Source organism: Cricetulus griseus, chromosome 7 (genome assembly GCF_003668045.3).
Source record: "Cricetulus griseus strain 17A/GY chromosome 7, alternate assembly CriGri-PICRH-1.0, whole genome shotgun sequence".
Lineage (NCBI taxonomy): Eukaryota > Metazoa > Chordata > Mammalia > Rodentia > Cricetidae > Cricetulus > Cricetulus griseus.
This window is the reverse complement of record NC_048600.1, coordinates 82,942,481-82,960,056: the sequence shown is the minus strand read 5'-3', so window position 1 is coordinate 82,960,056 and position 17,576 is coordinate 82,942,481. Positions and strand designations below refer to the sequence as shown.

The 17,576-nt window shown below is 44.5% G+C and overlaps 2 non-coding genes across 2 annotated transcripts; one reads left to right on the top strand and one right to left on the bottom strand.

Moving 5' to 3' along the window:
• The first annotated feature begins 10,390 nt into the window (after window positions 1-10,390).
• On the top strand, window positions 10,391-10,496 carry LOC113832626. The gene has a single exon (XR_003487386.1). It is a non-coding gene; the product is annotated as a U6 spliceosomal RNA (small nuclear RNA).
• A 3,059-nt stretch (window positions 10,497-13,555) lies between these two features.
• Window positions 13,556-13,691, bottom strand: LOC113832632. Its single transcript, XR_003487400.1, has one exon. It is a non-coding gene; the product is annotated as a U8 small nucleolar RNA (small nucleolar RNA).
• Window positions 13,692-17,576: the final 3,885 nt, after the last annotated feature.

Sequence of the window (17,576 nt, the reverse complement as noted above, 5' to 3'; positions counted from 1 at the left end):
AGAGGTTATGGAAGAGACAAGAGTCACAGACAAACCTGGGGAGGTTAGGCCTAGTCATATCCCTGGGAAAGTTGTTCTTCCCAGGGGATTCTGGGGACAGCAATAGCAGAGTTAACAGTGGAAAGGACCCAGTAGGACTCAGAGAGAGAACTGTCACTGTACAGCCCAGCCCAGCCCATCTCCACTGCGGTGTTAAGAAATTCTAAATTTAGATCAATGCTGGGGGTGGGAGGAGGCTGCGGTGGAACGACCCGGTTCACCTGGAAATGTGTAGAGAATGTTTTCTGCAAACAGTACGACTGAGACTCAGACTTGAGCCGAAGCACAGGCAGTATTTGGATAACGGAGAGCCTTAATCTCAAAGGGTCTCGTCTACATTTGCCTGCTTCAGGGGATTGACAGTTGAGTTGCTAGGCCCAGTTCTTGAAGCTCTTTTTATGCTTAGTGGTGCATGTTCATAACCCCTGCGCTTGACGGTAAAGTAGGAGAATTCAGAGTTTAAGATGGGTCTGCCAAATGAGATACTGTCTCAAAACAAGCGAAAGACTGGGGCTTGGAGAGATGATGGTTCAGTGGTTAAGCTGCCACGTGGTGGTGGTGGTGGCACATGCCTTTAACCCCAGAATTCCGAAGGCAGATCTCTCTGAGTTCAAGACCAGCCTGCCTCTGCCTCCCAAGTCCTGGGATTAAAGGCATGGACCAACACCGCCTGGCCCAAGGTTTACTCCTAAGAAGCTCCTTCAGGGTTCTGATGTAGGCCATACAGAGGTCACACTTTAATAAAAGCTTGCTTCCATTGTCATCCTCTTCACAGCGTTTTAAGTTGGGGCTGAAGGGGGCTGGATCATTCCCACACTGACTCATGAACTCCTTCCATCCTCATGAGTCAAACCTTGAGAAACCAGTGATTAATTTCTGGGACCTTATTGTTTGTCCTCTCAATACAGCTCTCATCAACTTTTAGATTGTTTCCAATTTCTTGCTATTACAAGCTGTACCCTTATGAATGTTGATAGCATTTGACACACTGATACATTATTGACATATTTGGGCAGAGCTAAGCTTAGAGCATTGCTTCGATGGGGTCTTTTTTTGATTTGGTTTGGTTTCATGTTGACTTTTCCTCACAGACAGGAAGGTTTGGTTTGATTCCTTGCTTGTGTTTGCAATGTTGGGTGTTGAAATCAGGGTCTTGTGCATTTTAAGAAAAAGCTCTACTATAGGATGTTGCCTCCCAGCCCTATTGGCATCCCTTCGGCAAGTCTTTGTAGTAAGGATAACGTATACACATAAAAGTCACACCTTGTGGCTGGAGAAGAGGTGCTTGCTGATCCTCCAGAGGAGCTCTGTTCCCAGCAACCACAGTAGGTGGATCACAACTACCTACAACTACAGCTCCAGGGGATGAAGCCCTCTTCTAGAAAATATACCCACACAAATAATAAAAGTATTATCTTGTGGTGTTTTTTGATTTAGGTTTTTTTTTTTTTTCCTTTCTGTTGTTGTTTTGGTTTTTGAAATAGGGTTTCTCTATATAACAGCCCTGGCTGCCTTGGAACTTACTTATATGGACCAGGCTGGCTTTGAACTCACAGAGATCTGCTTGCCACTGCCTTCTGAGTCCTGGGATTAAAACACCACACCACCACTCCTAGCTATCTTGTTTGCTTTCAAAATTGCCTTATTTAGCCGGGTGGTGGTGGCACACGCCTTTAATCCCAGCACTTGGGTGATAGAGGCAGGTGGATCTCTGAGAGTTGGAGACCAGCTTTGTCTACAAGAGCTAGTTCCAGGACAGCCTCCAACGCCACAGAGAACTCCCCCCAAAATTGTATTATTTATTGGGAAATCATATGTGGTCATCAAAGAACAACTTAAAGGCTTTTCTTTCCTTCCACCTTATTCTGTGGCTGAACCCAGGTCATCAAGCTTGGCAGCAGGTCCTGGTGAATCATGTCACTGGACCCATTTCTTTGTTGAGACATGGTCTCACTGTATAGTTCAGGCTGGTCTACTGAATTTTGGAATTACAAGCCTATATCATGGCACCTAGTTGTTTTAAATGGTATCTGTTTCATCTGTGTAGTTTCCCTACCCAAATACAAAGCACCATATCAGGAGTGAAGAGTACTAAGTAAGACTCAAAATAAATAAATAAATAAATAAGTAGGGAAAGTGGTGGTGCCGATCTTTAACCCCAGCACTCAAGGGGAAGGCAGGCAGATCTCATTTTGTTGTGCCAAGTTCTCAGAGCCCAGAGACTAACCCAAGGAGTTGACACTCTGATGCAAAAGCAAAAGGTTTCTTTTTATTTCAAGCTGGCCAGCTAGGATCTCACTGCATGTCAGGCAAATGAGCCAAAAAGAGAAGCTTTTAAAGGGGCAGACCATAAGGTTGAAGGCCACAAATTACAGAGTTTCCATGGTTACTTAAGGTCATACAAAGTACAGAGTTAGTCAGTAACTATACATTTTAAGGGAGATACATTTGACTGAGATAAGACAGGGCATGAGCTTGTAGGATTGCAGGGTCACAGGGTCTGTCAGTTATCCCCTGGGTTGGGGGATCTTTATGGCCAGTAATTAGCAAAGGAATGTTAACAGGAGTGGTGGACAGTTAGCTCCCCTTCTCTGAGAGCATGGGATCAGGCGACAGCCATGGCACTCCTGATTTAAGGAGTTAAATTTTCCTTTTCCATTAGACGTTTCCTTTTCAGGGCTTAAGTTTTTAAACTTTTATTAATTTTAATTTTTGGTACCTCAATTTGAGTCCCAGGCCATCCAGGGCTACATAGTGAGACCCTGTCTTTAAGGAAAATAAAGTTGTCAGGAGGCAGAGACTGGTGGATCCCTTTGAGCTGGAGGCCAGCATGGTCTACAGAGTTCTAGGACAGTCAGAGAGCTGTTACACAGAGAAATCCTGTCTCAAAAAAAAAAAGAAAGAAAGAAAGAAAGAAAGAAAGAAAGAAAGAAAGAAAGAAGGCAGGTGGATCTCTGAGAGTTGGAGACCAGCTTTGTCTACAAGAGCTAGTTGTAGGAAGGAAGGAAGGAAGGAACGAAGGAACGAAGGAACGAAGGAACGAAGGAAGGAAGAAGAGAATGTTTTGTTTTGTTTTGAGTGATAAAAATAGTTTATTAAGAAAAAAAAAAACACATGCACTCCTTGAGGGTGAAATTGAGTTAGTGACCTGGACAGACAGACACTCAAATGTCATTTTATTTATTTATTTATTTATTGAGACAGGGTTTCTCTGTGTAACAGGCCTTGGCTGGTCTGGAACTCACTCTGTAGACCAGGCTAGCTTTGAACTCACAGAAATCCTCCTGCCTCTGCCTCCTGAGTGCTGGGATTAAAGATGTGTGTCACCACCACTGAACTTATTTTATTTCTTATTACAATTTATTTATTGTATTTGTTGGGGGCGGGGGGGGGGTGTCAGAAAACAGCTTGTTGGAAGTTGGTTTTCTCCTTCTACCGTGTTGATACCAGGGATTAAACAAAGGCTGTCAGGTTTGGCAGCGTGCAGTTTACAAGCTGAACCAGCTAACCAGTCCTGTGCTTTTATTTTTTTAAAGTTTCTTAGGACCTGGTGTGGTGGTATGGCCTTTTATCCCAACACTGGGGAGGTAGAGACAGTTGGACCCTGTCTCAAAATAAAATAAAAAGTTATTTAGTGCTGGAATGTAGATCAGTGGTAGAGTGCTTGACTAGTATGTTCAAGGGTTTGAGCCCCTATCACCTCAAAAACTTTTTGCTGGTCATAGAGGCACATGCCTGTAATCCTAATACTTAAGAGTCTCAGAAAGAAAGTATGCAGGAGTTTGACGCCAGCCAGGCTATACAGGTAGACCTTGTCCCCAAAACAAATTAATGAATACATAAGTTTTACTCAGAGTTTCAGAACTTCAGAAGAGCACATAGGTCAAAAGACGGCTTCTGTTCTTGAGTCCCGGGTGCCCCATTCCCAACAACTGACACCCCAGTGCCTGGGCCTCCTTCCAGACATAGTCTTTAATCTTTTCGTCCTAATGTAAGCAATCTATATAGACTGTTTTGCTCTGCACTACGATTTTCCATTTAACATAATTTGGAGATTTTCTGTTATATGTAGGGTACAATATTCACATTTTTTATGATTTGTAGTACCCTGCCGTATGGCTATAACATGATTTAATTGATCCACTATACACAGTCATTTAGGTCATTGTTAACCTTAAGCCAACCTAAGCAAAGATTTTTTTTTTTCAAGACAGGGTTTCTCTGTGTAGCTTTGGAGCCTATCCTGGCACTTGCTCTGTTCGAACTCAGAGATCAGCCTGCCTCTGCTGGGATTAAAGGCTTGTGCCACCAATGCCCGGCTCAACCTAAGCAAAGCTACCAAGAACATTCTACACATTCCGATTTTACCTATACGAAAATATGTAGGGTAAATTTCTAAATATGAAAATCCTAGCTCAAAGCCAGGCACAGTAGAACACACTTTAATCCCGGTACTCAGGTAGCAGAGGCAGATGGATCTCTTGAGTTTGAGGCCAGTCCAGTCTACAGAGGTAGTTCCAGGACAGCCAGGGCTACACAGTGAAACCTTTTCTGGGAAAACCAAAAAGAAAAGAAAGGAAAAAAAAAAAAAGGAAATCAAACCATAGATGGAGATGGGCCTGGTGGGAGACCTAATCCAGGTACTCAGGAGGGTGAGGCAGGAGAATCACAAGTGTCAGGGCTGTCTAGACTACAGAGTAAAGGTCAGCCTGGGAAACCCAACATATCAAACTGAAAAGAGTAAAGAAATAGAGATGCAGGCTGGAGAGATGGCTCAGAGGTTAAGAGCACCGACTGGTCTTCCAGAGGTCCTGAGTTCAATTCCCAGCAACCACAGGTGGCTCACAGCCATCCGTTATGAGATCTGGTGCCCTCTTCTGGTGTGCAGATATACATGGAAGCAGAATGTTGTATACATAATAAATAAATAAAATCTTAAAAAAAAAAAAAAGAAATAGAGATGCAATCCATTAGTAGAGTGCCTGCCTAGCACCACTGGGTTTAGATTCAACCCTAGTGCTGGAAAAATAAATCCCAAACCCAAAGGTTCTTGTGATTTTGATGGATACTGCCAAGTTGCTCTCCAGGGGTGTGCTACCAAGTTTTCTTCCCACCCAGCAAACAGGTAAGGCCTGTTTACCCACATCTCCTAGATGCTATGAAACCTTTTAGGCGTGGTTGAGAGTATCTGCTGCTTTCCTGGAGGACCCAAGCTTGGCTCCCAGTCCCCAGTCTCTATTCAGCAGCTCACAACTTTTAACTCCAGCTCCAGAAGACTCAGCACCCTCTCCTGGTCTCCTCAAGCATCCGCACACACATCATACACACCCAGACATAGACATACACATAAGTAAAAATAAATCTTAAAAATAAACATTTTTTTGTTTTGTTTTGGGTTGGGTTTTTTGTTTGTTTTGTTTTGAGACAGGGTTTCTCTGTAGCTCTGGAGTCTGTCCTGGAACTTGTTCTGTAGACCAGGCTGGCCTCGAACTCACAGAGATCCTCCTGCGGCTGCCTCTGCTGGGATTAAAGGAGTGCACCACCACCGCCCAGCCTCAGCCATAAATAAACATATTAACTAAACACAGTTTTCATTTCTCATAGGGTGGATGATATGAGACCTTTTCACATGTTTGTTGTGGGTTAGAATATTTGTGAACTATGTAAAGATGTGTTGCATCTGTTTAATTATGTAAGGTGTGTTGCTTTTGTTTATGCTGCATTTGTTTAACTATGTAAAGACAGTGTTGCAGTTTTACCTTGCCTGCCTAAGGCAACTGATTGGTCTAATAAAAAGCAGAATGTGGGGGGGGGGGCCAGAATGGCCAATAGCTAAGCAGAGAAGGGGGATAGGAGGGGCTGGTGAGCAGAGAGAAAAGGGAGCCAGCCAAGGGCCTAGACAGACAGCAAGGGCCCAGACAGACAGCACATAGATGAGATAAATGAGCCCCAGGCAGCACACAGATTAATAGAAATGGGTAGATTAAGTAAGATGAGAAATAAAAAGCTAGCTAGAAACAATTTTAAGTAAAGGCTGAGCATTCATAATTAATAATAAGTCTCTGTCATGATTTGGGGGCTGGTGGCCCAAGAAAGCCCACTACACATGTTTAATAGTTCTTTTAACTCTCCTTATCTGTGAAATGCCTATAAAATTATTGTATGCTCCAAAGCCACAGAGAAATCCTGTCTCAAAAAAACAAAAATTATTGTATGCTTTTAAGTTTTTTGTATTTTTCTTAGAGATCTGTAGATTTTTATGTCAGCATTAACTTTTTCTCTAAAAATGATTTACAAATATTTTCTCAACAGTATCATCTGGCTTTTAACTTTTGCCTTTTTTTTTTTACTATGCATAAGTTTTGTTGCTATATGTTTGCTTGTTTTTATTGACAATGTGTCACCCAAGTCTCTTAGACTGGCTTCAAACTTGTAATCCTCCTGCCTCACTCTCCGGAGCTATCAGAATGCACTACCATCACCAGCTACTGTGCAGAGTGTTAATGTTTTGAACTAAGAATTAGGCTCAGAATTTAGTGTATCCTAAGCATGCCTTCTACCACTGAGCTATACCCCATCCCAACTTTCTTGTACAGTTAAATGTGCCAGTATTCTTTTATAGTATTCTCTTATATCTCTTATCACAAATATAAATCATATATTTATGCATAAATATATAATCTACTCAAAATTTATTTTAAAAACTCCCCAGAGTTGAGTGTGGCTGCAAACACCTGTAATCTCAGCTATCAGAAGGCAGGAGGATTGATTGCTCTAGCTTGCTTTCTGTTGCTTTAATCAACACTGAGCTTGTGGAGGACAGAGTTTATGAAACCTTATAGGCTTCACTCCATTATGAAAGAAAACCAGGGTGGGAACCTGGTGGTAGGAACTGAAGCAGAAACCACAAGGACCAGAGGGCCACTGCCTACTGCCTTGCTTCCCTGTGTCATTCTCAGCCAGTATTCTTAAAGAGCCTACGCTCATCTGCCCGTGGTGGCATTGCCCACAGTGAGCCAGATCCTCTTATGTCAATTAGCAATTAAGAATCATGCCCAAAGCCGGACGTTGGTGGCGCACGCCTTTAATCCCAGCACTCAGAAGGCAGAGGCAGGTGTATCTCTGTGAGTTCCTAGACCTACCTGGTCTACAAGAACTAGTTCCAGGACAGCCTCCAAAAAGCCACAGAGAAACCGTGTCTCGAAAAACAAAAAGAACTGAGTTCCGGGCGTTGGTGTCGAACGCCTTTAATCCCAGCACTCGGGAGGCAGAGGTAGGCGGATCTCTGTGAGTTCGAGGCCAGCCTGGTCTCCAGTTCACTTCCGAGGACCCACATCTGGCAGTTGGAAACCACCTGGAACTCCAGCTTCAGGAGATCCAATGCCTCTGTGGGCACTCGCACTCAAATGCACATGTGCATACACAGACACATACAAATAATTAAAAATAAATCTTAAAAAAAGAACTAAATCTGAGAGCCTTTAATCCCAACACTTCAGAGGCAGAGACAGGTGGATCTCTGTGAGTTCAAGGCCAGCCTGGTCTACATATATCAAGTTCCAGGTCAGCCAAAGATATATAGTAAGACCCTCTCTCAACAAGCAAAAAAAAAAAAAAAAAAAATCGAAAGCACCTTTGAACATTGACTTGTTTTGAGGTGGGGTTTCCCTATGAAGCTCAGACATGTCTTGGACTTCGTATCCTCTTGCCTTAGCCTCCCAAGTTCTAGTGAGAAAGAGCTAGCTCTCTGTAGGTAGTGAAGGAGAAGGGCCCACAGTGAAAGGGGCAAGCTGCTCAGGTGTATAGCAGTGAGAACAGAAGCTGGAGTTAAAGGAGCTTAGGGCTTAAAGTGGCAGCATTAGGAGCACTGAGGAGGATGGATAGGAGCACTGAGGAGGATGGATAGGAGCACTGAGGAGGATGGATAGGAGCACTGAGGAGGATGGGTAAAAGAATTTGCAGCTGGCTGTGCAAGGACAAGGCTCCGGCCAACGACAAAGGCAGCTGTCCCTCCCCACCACAAAGTGCTTGAGGAACCTAAGTAGGACACTGTGTCCTTCCATATACTCTTGTAGCTACGTGGTCTTTTTGTTTGTCTGTTGTTTTTTGAGACGGGCTTTCTCTGTGTGGTTCTGGCAGTCCTGGTACTCACTTTGTAGACCAGTCTGGCCTCAGACCCATAAAGATCTACTTGCCTCTGCCTCCCAAGTGCTGGGATTAAAGGTGTGCGCCACCACTGCCCGGCCTGATGCAGCTAATTGGAACAGATTAAACCATAAAGATGGCTTCTGATAAGAAGATTCCACCTAGGATACCACCTCCTGTGCCTGACAAACAAGGAGCTAAGGATGAGGTAACTAAGAAAGATTGCAACCACACCTGGTGACTGGGATAGGGCTAACTCTCTGCTGTGATAAAGCTCCAAGGAAGAACAAAGACAGCATAGTATAATGAACAGCATTTTCCACACCTGCAAGGGCAGAGGGTAATGTTGGCCAATCAATTATCAGTTAGTAAAGAGTTCAGGTCAAAGTTGGAGAGCTGGTTCTCTCCTTCCCCTGTGTGGGTCCCAGGTTGTCAGGAAAGTGTATCTACCTGCTGTATCGAGTGTTCTCGTACCACTAGTTCACAAATAACGATACAGAGATTTCTTATTAATTTTGAAGACTCAGGCTTTAACTTAGGCTTATCTCAACTAGCTTATACTTTAACCCATTTATATTAATCTATGCACCTGCCTTTGCCTCCCAAGTGCTAGTTTTAAAGGTGTGTGCAGCTGCCACCACAGCCCGGTCCTCAAAAGTCAATTCTTTTGGGATGGGAAAATAAAAAGAATTGTCTACAATTTAGGACCAGGACAAAGAAAGGGCAATATAGATGATAAGGAAGGATGAATGTAGATAGAAGGACCCAGAAGTCTGAAAGATGACAGAAAGCTAATAGTTTTTCCATTTCAACTCTGTCATAGGGTTTCTTTGTTTTTGTTTTTGTTTTTGTTTTTGTTGTTGGTTTTTTTTTGTCTCTTTGTTTCCATGATGGATATATGAGTTCAGCCTCCTTTGTTTTAACTAAAAAAAATATTGGGGGCTGGAAAGATGGCTTGGTAGTTAAGAGCACTTGCTGTTCTTTCAGGAGAACAAAATTGGATTTCCAGCACCCACAGTGGGGGCTTGTAACTGCTTGTAACTCTTGATTGGTGGATCCAATGCCTCTGACCTCTGAAGGCACCTTCATTAAAGCACACACATGTGAACACATACACATAATTAAAATTAATAAAAAATATTTAAAGTTATTATTTTCTTGAATGTGGGTATGCATGTATGTGTGTTTGAGGTTTGATGTAGGCTGATCTTGAACTCAAGCAACCCTTCTGTCTCAGTCTCCTGAACACTGAGATTGAGCCGCCACAGCAGCCTCGTAAGATAGAGCTATTTCAAATGTTCCAGAGGCCATGTACTAAAGCAGGGATTCTTTTTCCTCCCTTCCTCCCTTCCTTCCTTCCTTCTTTTTTTCTGAGACAGGGTTTCACTGTGTAGCATTGGCTGTCCTGGAACTCACTCTGTAGATAAGGCTGATCTGGAACTCAGAGATCCACCTATTGCAGGGATTCTTAAAGTTTCTTCCCCCCAAAATTTTAAGACACGGCTCTGGTGTATATGTATATAAAATAGATATACCAATCAAACATTTCCTGATAATGAATCACAAAAAATATTAAAAAATAATCCCAAGAGTTGAAATTATTGGAAAGATCATCTATATAGCAAGTTCTAGTCTGGCTAGGGCTACATAGTAAGACCCTGTCTCAAATGTTAACAAATGAAGCCGGGGTTTTGGTGATGCACATCTTTATTCCAGCACTCAGGATGCAGAGGCAGGAGTGCACAGGTAAAGGTCAGCCAAGGCTACATAGTGAGACCAGAGGACCTTGCTGCTCCTTGTAGGGATGAACAAGTTGGCCCAGCTCTGGAGGTTCCATGCTGGGTTCCTCCAGCATCAAGACCATGAAGAGGGTGGTGGTTCCAAGGCTCAGAGTGGAGGCTGAGCTCAACCTGAGAAGGTTCCCCAGGCAGCGGCAGGCTTGAAACAGTTCTGCCTGCTGAGTGAGGGCTCAGCATTCTCCTCTGCTCCTTTTTGTGCAAATCTTTCAAAGGTTTCTCAAAGCACTTTTATGAAGTAGTGGGTTTAAGAAAACTAAGTGTGAAGTCTGTACAAAGCTTCCTGTAACACGTGTGCTCTGAAAAACATTCCTGCTTGTCAGTTCATCACATCTACCTCTCTGAGCTTTGATGGATTTGTTTCACAAGGAGATGACTATTTTACATACACTGGCTGTAGCATTTTATAAGTGCTTACTTCAGCAGCATGTATGCTAAAACTGGAAGGATACAAAGAAGATTAACATGGCCCCTGCGAAGAATGACGCACACATTCCTGAAGCAGTCCATATTTTTTGGTGTTGTTTTCCTGTAATTTAAAGAGACTATATAGGGGAGGGAGGTGCCAAAAACTTGTACAAATTAAAAATACCACAATTAAACATGAGCTGGTTCTCCCCCCAATTTAAATAAAATTTAAAAAGAGGTAATAGAAGCCTGGCATGGTGGTAAACATCTTGATCCCAACATTGATCCTCCTTTCCTCAAAAAGAAAAAAAGGGGGGGAGGGCAGAGTCAGAGGTAACATTAGTGCAGGCTAGTCCAGAGTGTTAGCATTGTTATGCTGCCACCCGCCCATTAGATCAGTGTTGGTGAGCACTATCTCTTTGCTGACTACTGCTACCTCCTCCTCCTCCTCTTCCTCCTTTGTGCAAGTTGAGGATTAAACTCAGGACTTCATAGCATTCCCAGTGGCACCGCCACCTGGCACTACGGCTACTTCTTCACTACATTTTATTGACTTATTTGGTATGTTTGATGTGTGTGGCCACACATATTTATTTATTTTTTTAAGAAAGGGTCTCAGATGTTCCACACCGCCTGGAACTTGCTGTGTAGATGGCCTTGAATGTCTGTCTGATCCTCCTATCTCTTATCTCCCAAGTACTGGGATTACAGGAAGGATTGCTCTACCATGCTCAGTTTTTGTGGCCTTGGAGACAAAACTTCAGGTCACGTGCATGCTAGGTAAGCATTCTCCCAACTGAGGTGTATCCTTAGCCCCCACCCCTAGTCTCCTCTCTAGTCCTTAAATACCAACTAGATGCTTCTGGTTTTTCTGTAACTGTGGAGCAGCAGCTCTGAACCAGATTTTTCCCCCCCACCAAAAGTCATCCACCCTCCCTCTGCCTCAGTTCCCTCATCTATACTTAGAGGACTTACCAGTTAGCATCAGAAACAGATTTTTTGTTTTGCTGTGATGTTAGTAGCTTTCTAGACTTTTTGCAATGCCCCATTCTTAGTCTTTATGCTCAGTAAGAGGCTGACAGTCACTCCTTCCTAATCCTCTTTTTACTTCAGGGGTGACCAAGTGGCATAAACCTGGCCAAGAACGGGATCCCATATGCCCCGATCCAGTGATTAATTCAACACTCAGCAGGCAGACCTCTGAGAGTTCAAGGCCAGCCTGGTCTACAAATTGAGTTCCAGGACAGCTAGAGCAGTTATATAGAGAAACCCTGTGTTGGAAAACAAAACAAAGAAAAATGCACCAAGTTGGGAGTCACACATATATGTTTTATTTTTATTTATATGTATGTGTGTAAGTGTATGTAGAATCTCCCGTAAGTCAGGCAAGAACTGTACCTCTGAGCAATACCTCTGTCTATGTGTGTTTCCAAAAGAACTGAAAACAGATATGTATACCCTCACAACTACAGCGCATCATTTATGAAAACCAAAGGAGAAACATCCCAAGTGTTCAGTCACAGAAGATGGGTCAACGGAATATGGTACATATGTACAGTGGGGTATTATTCAACTTACAAAGGGATGTCTATGAGAGAGATGGAGAATGAACAATGAATATAGTCAGGGCTAGTAGGACAAGAAGAACTTCAGTGTTCCAGAGCACAAGAGAAGAGCTATAGTGGTTATGTTTTTTGTTTGTTTGTTTTGGCTTGTTTTTCATTATTCTAGTCTAAGTTGAAGCTGGAGAGATGGTCAGTGGTTAAAAGCACTCACTGCTCTTACAGAGGAACTGGGTTTGGATTCTAGCACCCATATGGTGTGGTTCACAACAACCCATAGCTCCAGTTCTAAGGGATCTATTGCCCTCTCCTAGCCTCCATAGGAACACACATTGTCGACATATATACATGCAGATAAAACACTCATATTGTTTTGGTTTTTCAAGACAGGTTTTCTATGCAGCCCTGGTTGTTCTAAAACTCACTGTAGACCAGGTTGGCCTCAAACTCAGAGATCCGCCTGCCTCTGGCTTCTGATTAAAGGTGTGGCTGTGCCACCATTGCCCAGTTCTACATTTTAAAATTATTAATTAATTTAAAATGGGGTCTCACACTATGTAACTCTGGAGGGCCTGGAAGTTGTCATGTAGGCCTGGTTGGCCTCATCCTCACAGAGGTCCAGCTGCCTCTGCCCCTTTGTGCTGGCATTAAAAGAGCTCAGCACCACACCAGGCTATTTTACTTTTCTTTAGCTTATTTACACAAAGTAATGGATTTCACTGTGACATTTTTATGCATGTATGTAACATACGTTAATCATATTCCTGCTCTTTATTACTACCCTTTCCTCCTCTCATATCTTATTCACTCATCCATTTATTCATTTGTTAAGTTTTTTTGTTTTTGTTTTTGATGCTGAGGATTTCACCCAGGGCATAGCATAGCAAGTATGCACTTACCAGTGAGCTGTACCTCCAGCGCAAATATAACCTACTTAATTGCAAGTTCACACTGTTTAAATTTAAATTTAAATAACAGTTATATTTGGCAACCTGTCAGTAAAGTTCCTGAAAAAGCAATTTTTTCTCCACGTTCAGTAAGACATATGCAAGGGTGTAAACTTCTTCGAGTTGTACTCAAGTTTCTCAGCAATACCTGAGTATTTTGGTGGCTCTCAGGTTATAACTTTAAGTGTTGCCAAGAAACATTTTTTTTTTTTTTTTTGGTAGCATGTACCACAATTTACAAGATTAAAAACTCTGGGAGTACTAGAAGAGTGTTTCTTTCCTGCCTCTGTATTCCCAAAGCTGAGTGTGGGTCAAATCTCATCTCTTCCCTCACTATTATTATTAACAGTGTTTTGCCTATGGTTAGGTTATTGAATGAATGTAGGTCACAGAGGTAAGACTATGTCTTGGTAAAGTCGAGCAGGAATGGCGGCCTTCTCCAAGACTACCGAAAGATTTGAGGGCTCTGATAGATACTAAATAACCACCAATCAGGTTTCCCACTAGTTGAAAACCGCACTGCTGCCACAGAAATCTGAGCATGGTATATAGTTACTAAGAAAGACAGCCAAGACCAACGCGGCAGTGGTACGTTCCCTGAGACTTCTTATAGAGTTCTATCAATTACCACACAATTAAAAAGTGTGATCGTCAGAGAATCAGAGAGGAGCAACCAGGATGTTGTCAGGTCCTGATTGCACGGAAATGCTAATCAGCAAATCATGCAAGCTCCAATCATCATTTTCTATCTGCCCTCCAAAAGGAGGAACAGGTAAGGATTAACCTCCTGACGATAAAAAACGTGGCGAGCCCTTTCCTTATTAGGGAGAGATATTTCCGGTTAAAGCAAGGGTGAGAATGTGACAGTTTTAATACAAATCCACTGATTCAGGGTTCTTGAAACCCTAGAGTAATATCTATTTGCAAATCACTTAGTATAAATTATTTTCCATTCCGGGCCAAAAAAAGAGAAATAAAATCCTCCCAGAATGCTCCGCTCACATACGGCAAGCTAGAAAGCCTAAATGCGGTGCTTATTTACATATCCCCGCCCACTTACTTCCGTCTATCTTGTACCGTAAAAATCCAAATAGAAGGATCACCTACGAGCTCACGAATAGTAAGACCAGAATAAAAGCCTTTTTTTTTTTTTTACACCAGATTCTTGGCCCACCCAGATGTCTTCTGAAAAATAGTATCAGCCTAGCTTTTATTATAAAATGCATTTTATTAACAATGCTCTTATAGCCGGGCGTTGGTGGTGCACGCCCTTAATCCCAGCACTCGGGAGGCAGAGGCAGGCGGATTGCTGTGAGTTCGAGGCCAGCCTGGTCTCCAGAGCGAGTGCCAGGATAGGCACCAAAGCTACACAGAGAAACCCTGTCTCGAAAAACCAAAAAAAAAAAAACAAAAAAAAAAAAACAAAAAAAAAAACAATGCTCTAATAACTATAACCCAAGATTTGAGAGATCTTATCCCAATACTGCCATCCTCTGTTTAGAAGCAGTTGGGAGAGAGAAAACTGAGGCCTTTCTTCTTCCACCAACCGGAGGAAGCTCATCACTTTTCCAGGCTTGGTCCCTACGCCCGAGTCGTGTTCAGAAAGGTTTCTTTTTCAGCCCAAAGACAGCGATGAATAATGCCGTTTCAGTGACAGCTGGGAAGGCGCTGTGAAAAGTAGGGGGTGGGTTCAAGGCCCCTTCCAACACAAATACCCCAACCTCCAAACCGTATATGGGACTGGGTTTGGGGATGGGTATGAAACTTCAAAACACTATTGATTTCACAGCTGCAGGAAAGGTCTGGCGGGGGAGGATGTCTTCAGATTTAGGGTAGACCTTCCACCCCCACCCTATTCTAAAACATCGGCTACGGCACCTGCAGAAAGCAAAAATGTACCAGTATGTGGTACATTCCCATCGCTCGAATATGAAGAAAGACAGGGCCACAGATGCGCTACAGTGGGCTGCAATGGCTTGAAAACACAGCAGAGTCAAGGAAATTAACAGAGAGTGATGGGCCCCTTTGGTATCTGGCCCTGGCTTCATTTCTTGTTTCCTTCTCATAAAGCAAGTGCCAGAGTTGGCAGCCATGCCTTCTGAATTTGTGGACAGTTACTCTTAAGGGGCCAGAGCTCAGTTGGGAGGTGGTGGTGCACAACTTTAATTCCCAGTACTTGGAGAGGCAGGAGGATCTCTACGAGTTCAAGGGCAGCCTGGCCTACAAGCCAGTTCTAGAACAGCCAAGGCTATGCAAAGAAACCCTGTCTCAAAAACAAAACAAAAAAACAAACAAAAGGGACTGACCCCTTCTACATATCTAGGGCAACACCACATATGTCTGGGGAGGTTTATATCACATAAACCCTAGGCCCCACAAAAATACTTACAGGCCTGATACACTGCAGAACTCTCTCCAGTGCCTGGTCCTCCTTGTCCACAGTTCAAGAGTCAAGAGCCTCCTCCTCCTCCTTTTTTGTTTTGTTTTTGTTTTGTTTTGTTTTGATACAGTTTCTCTGTGTAGCAATGGCTGTCCTGGAATTCACTTTGTAGACCAGGTTGGCCTCCAACTCAGAGATTCACCTGTTCCTGCCTCCCGAGTGCTAGGATTAAAGGCCTGTGGCATCACATCTGGCCATCAAAAACCTTATTTTGTGTGCTTCATTTTCTTGGTTCCTTCTGAGTTCTCAAATTGCTTTGTATTCTGCACACTCTCCAGCATGGTGTTTCTTCCTCCCCGTTAATGGGGGGCGGGGGTTACTCTCATCTGGGTATCGCCAGAACCTGGTTCATAACAGGGTTTAACAAGTGCTTGAAGACTATTATAAATTCCCCATACTGACTAAGACCCCTCACCTAGAGAGGTTCGGTTTGCCACCTGTGCAGAGACTTGTGCCCAAAAGGTCTGAAGTGGTGGGAAGACTGGACCGCTGGGCAGGCCGAAAGGATACAGAGGAGGCTCTGCGTGCTGTTGAACATGGAAACTCCTGAGAGGAAGCCGGCCAGCTCCACCGCAAAGAGGCCCAGGGTGAGACAGAGCGCTGCCACCAGTCTGCAGAAAACAAAGGGGTTGATCAGGGCTTCCTCGGAAGCCTTTTGGGGACCCCTGCGCTCTCACCCCAACCCGGGAGCTCACTGGATGTCCTGCTTCTCATATTCCTCGGGGGTGAACTGCAGAGGCAGGCAAGCCTGGATGTTGCTTTCCTGGTGAGCCGGGCAGAAAGACAGCAAAGTCAAGAGGGACAGGGTTGCCGGGACAGGTGGGGAGGGGCCGGGGAGCTGTGGCGAAGTGGACCGAGCTGAGCCGGGTCCACTCCAGGATGGGCATGCGAGGGGCGGGAGGGCACGCGCGCCTCCCGCGCGCGTCCCGCCCGCGTCTTACCCGGGACCAGAATAAAGTGATGACAACCACCAGATGAGCCAAGAGCGTCAGGAACCGAGAGGGCACGAGCCCGGAGACCCGACCCATGGCCTCGAGGGCCCAGAGCGGAGGTGGAAAGTCTCCAGGACCAAGCAGGCCGGCCCTCTCTACCGATTTAAGCCTGCTTCCCGCGCGCTCAGGCGCCGCCCGGTTGCCATGGTAACTGCGTCCGCAGGCGCCACGCCACTGCTTCCGGAAGTCTCGCGAGAGCGCCTCGCCCTCGGCCACCGTCGGTAGGTCGGGTACCTAAAACGATGCTCAAGCTCCGGGTGTCGGTCAGGCAGGCGGTGTGTGCGGCGGAGTGGACCCACCGGGGGCGCACCCGGAGTCACCGCATCCTCCCTCCTCCTCTGCTTCCCACTCCCTGGGCACGAGGGGATGAGGGATGTGCGGAACTTGTCCCGTAGTCACGGCCTATCACCCAAGCCCTGGTTGTCAAAGGACCCGCCCACTCCCCAGACAGAAACTTTCCGGGAGAATGACTCTTAATTTCTCCCCAGAAAACTTGTCTCAGTTTGATGAGAGACTTGTCGAGTGCAGAAACGTGCAGCCTTGGGACAGTTAGAATAGGCTGTGGATGAGGTGAGTGCTTCGGAACCGAGGAGATCAGAGAGGGTGAGGAAGGGAGCGATGCACTGGGCCAGCTTAGTCCCTGGGAGGCTTAGCCCAGGCTGGAATGCTGGCCCAGCATCAGCTTCACTCTGGATTTGAGATGTCAGGCCCCAGACATCGCCCAGTTACAGACCAGGACCCTGTTACTAGGGCGACCTGACTGACTGATCTGGGGCTTGGAATGAAGTCCCTGCTGACTGGGAAGCTTTCACCACTTCCCGGTTCACAATCGAGTTCCAGCCAGCCCACTTGCAGCTCCCTCCATTCCTTTTCTTGTGCTTTTAAGCCAGACTAAAAGAGAAGGCTTAGAGCTATTTCTGATTTAATTCGTTCAACAAATCTTTATTGACCGCTCCCAAATGCCAGGCACTGTGCTTGGCTTCAGAGTACGTTGGTATATAAACTTAAACTCTCTGACTCCAGATTATAGTCTAGGGAGGGAGATCCGTAGCACGATATATATATGCCCTGCAAGGTAATGCGTGTTATAAATAAAAAGGTAACACGAACAATATCAAAGGAGAGATTTGAAAACACATAATTCCTAAATTTTTGTTTTAAGGATCTGGCCAAAACTGGAAGAAATACGTTTGTCTTTCTAAAGTAATACATGGGTTTCCTTTTCCTAAGCCAATGAGTGAAAAAAA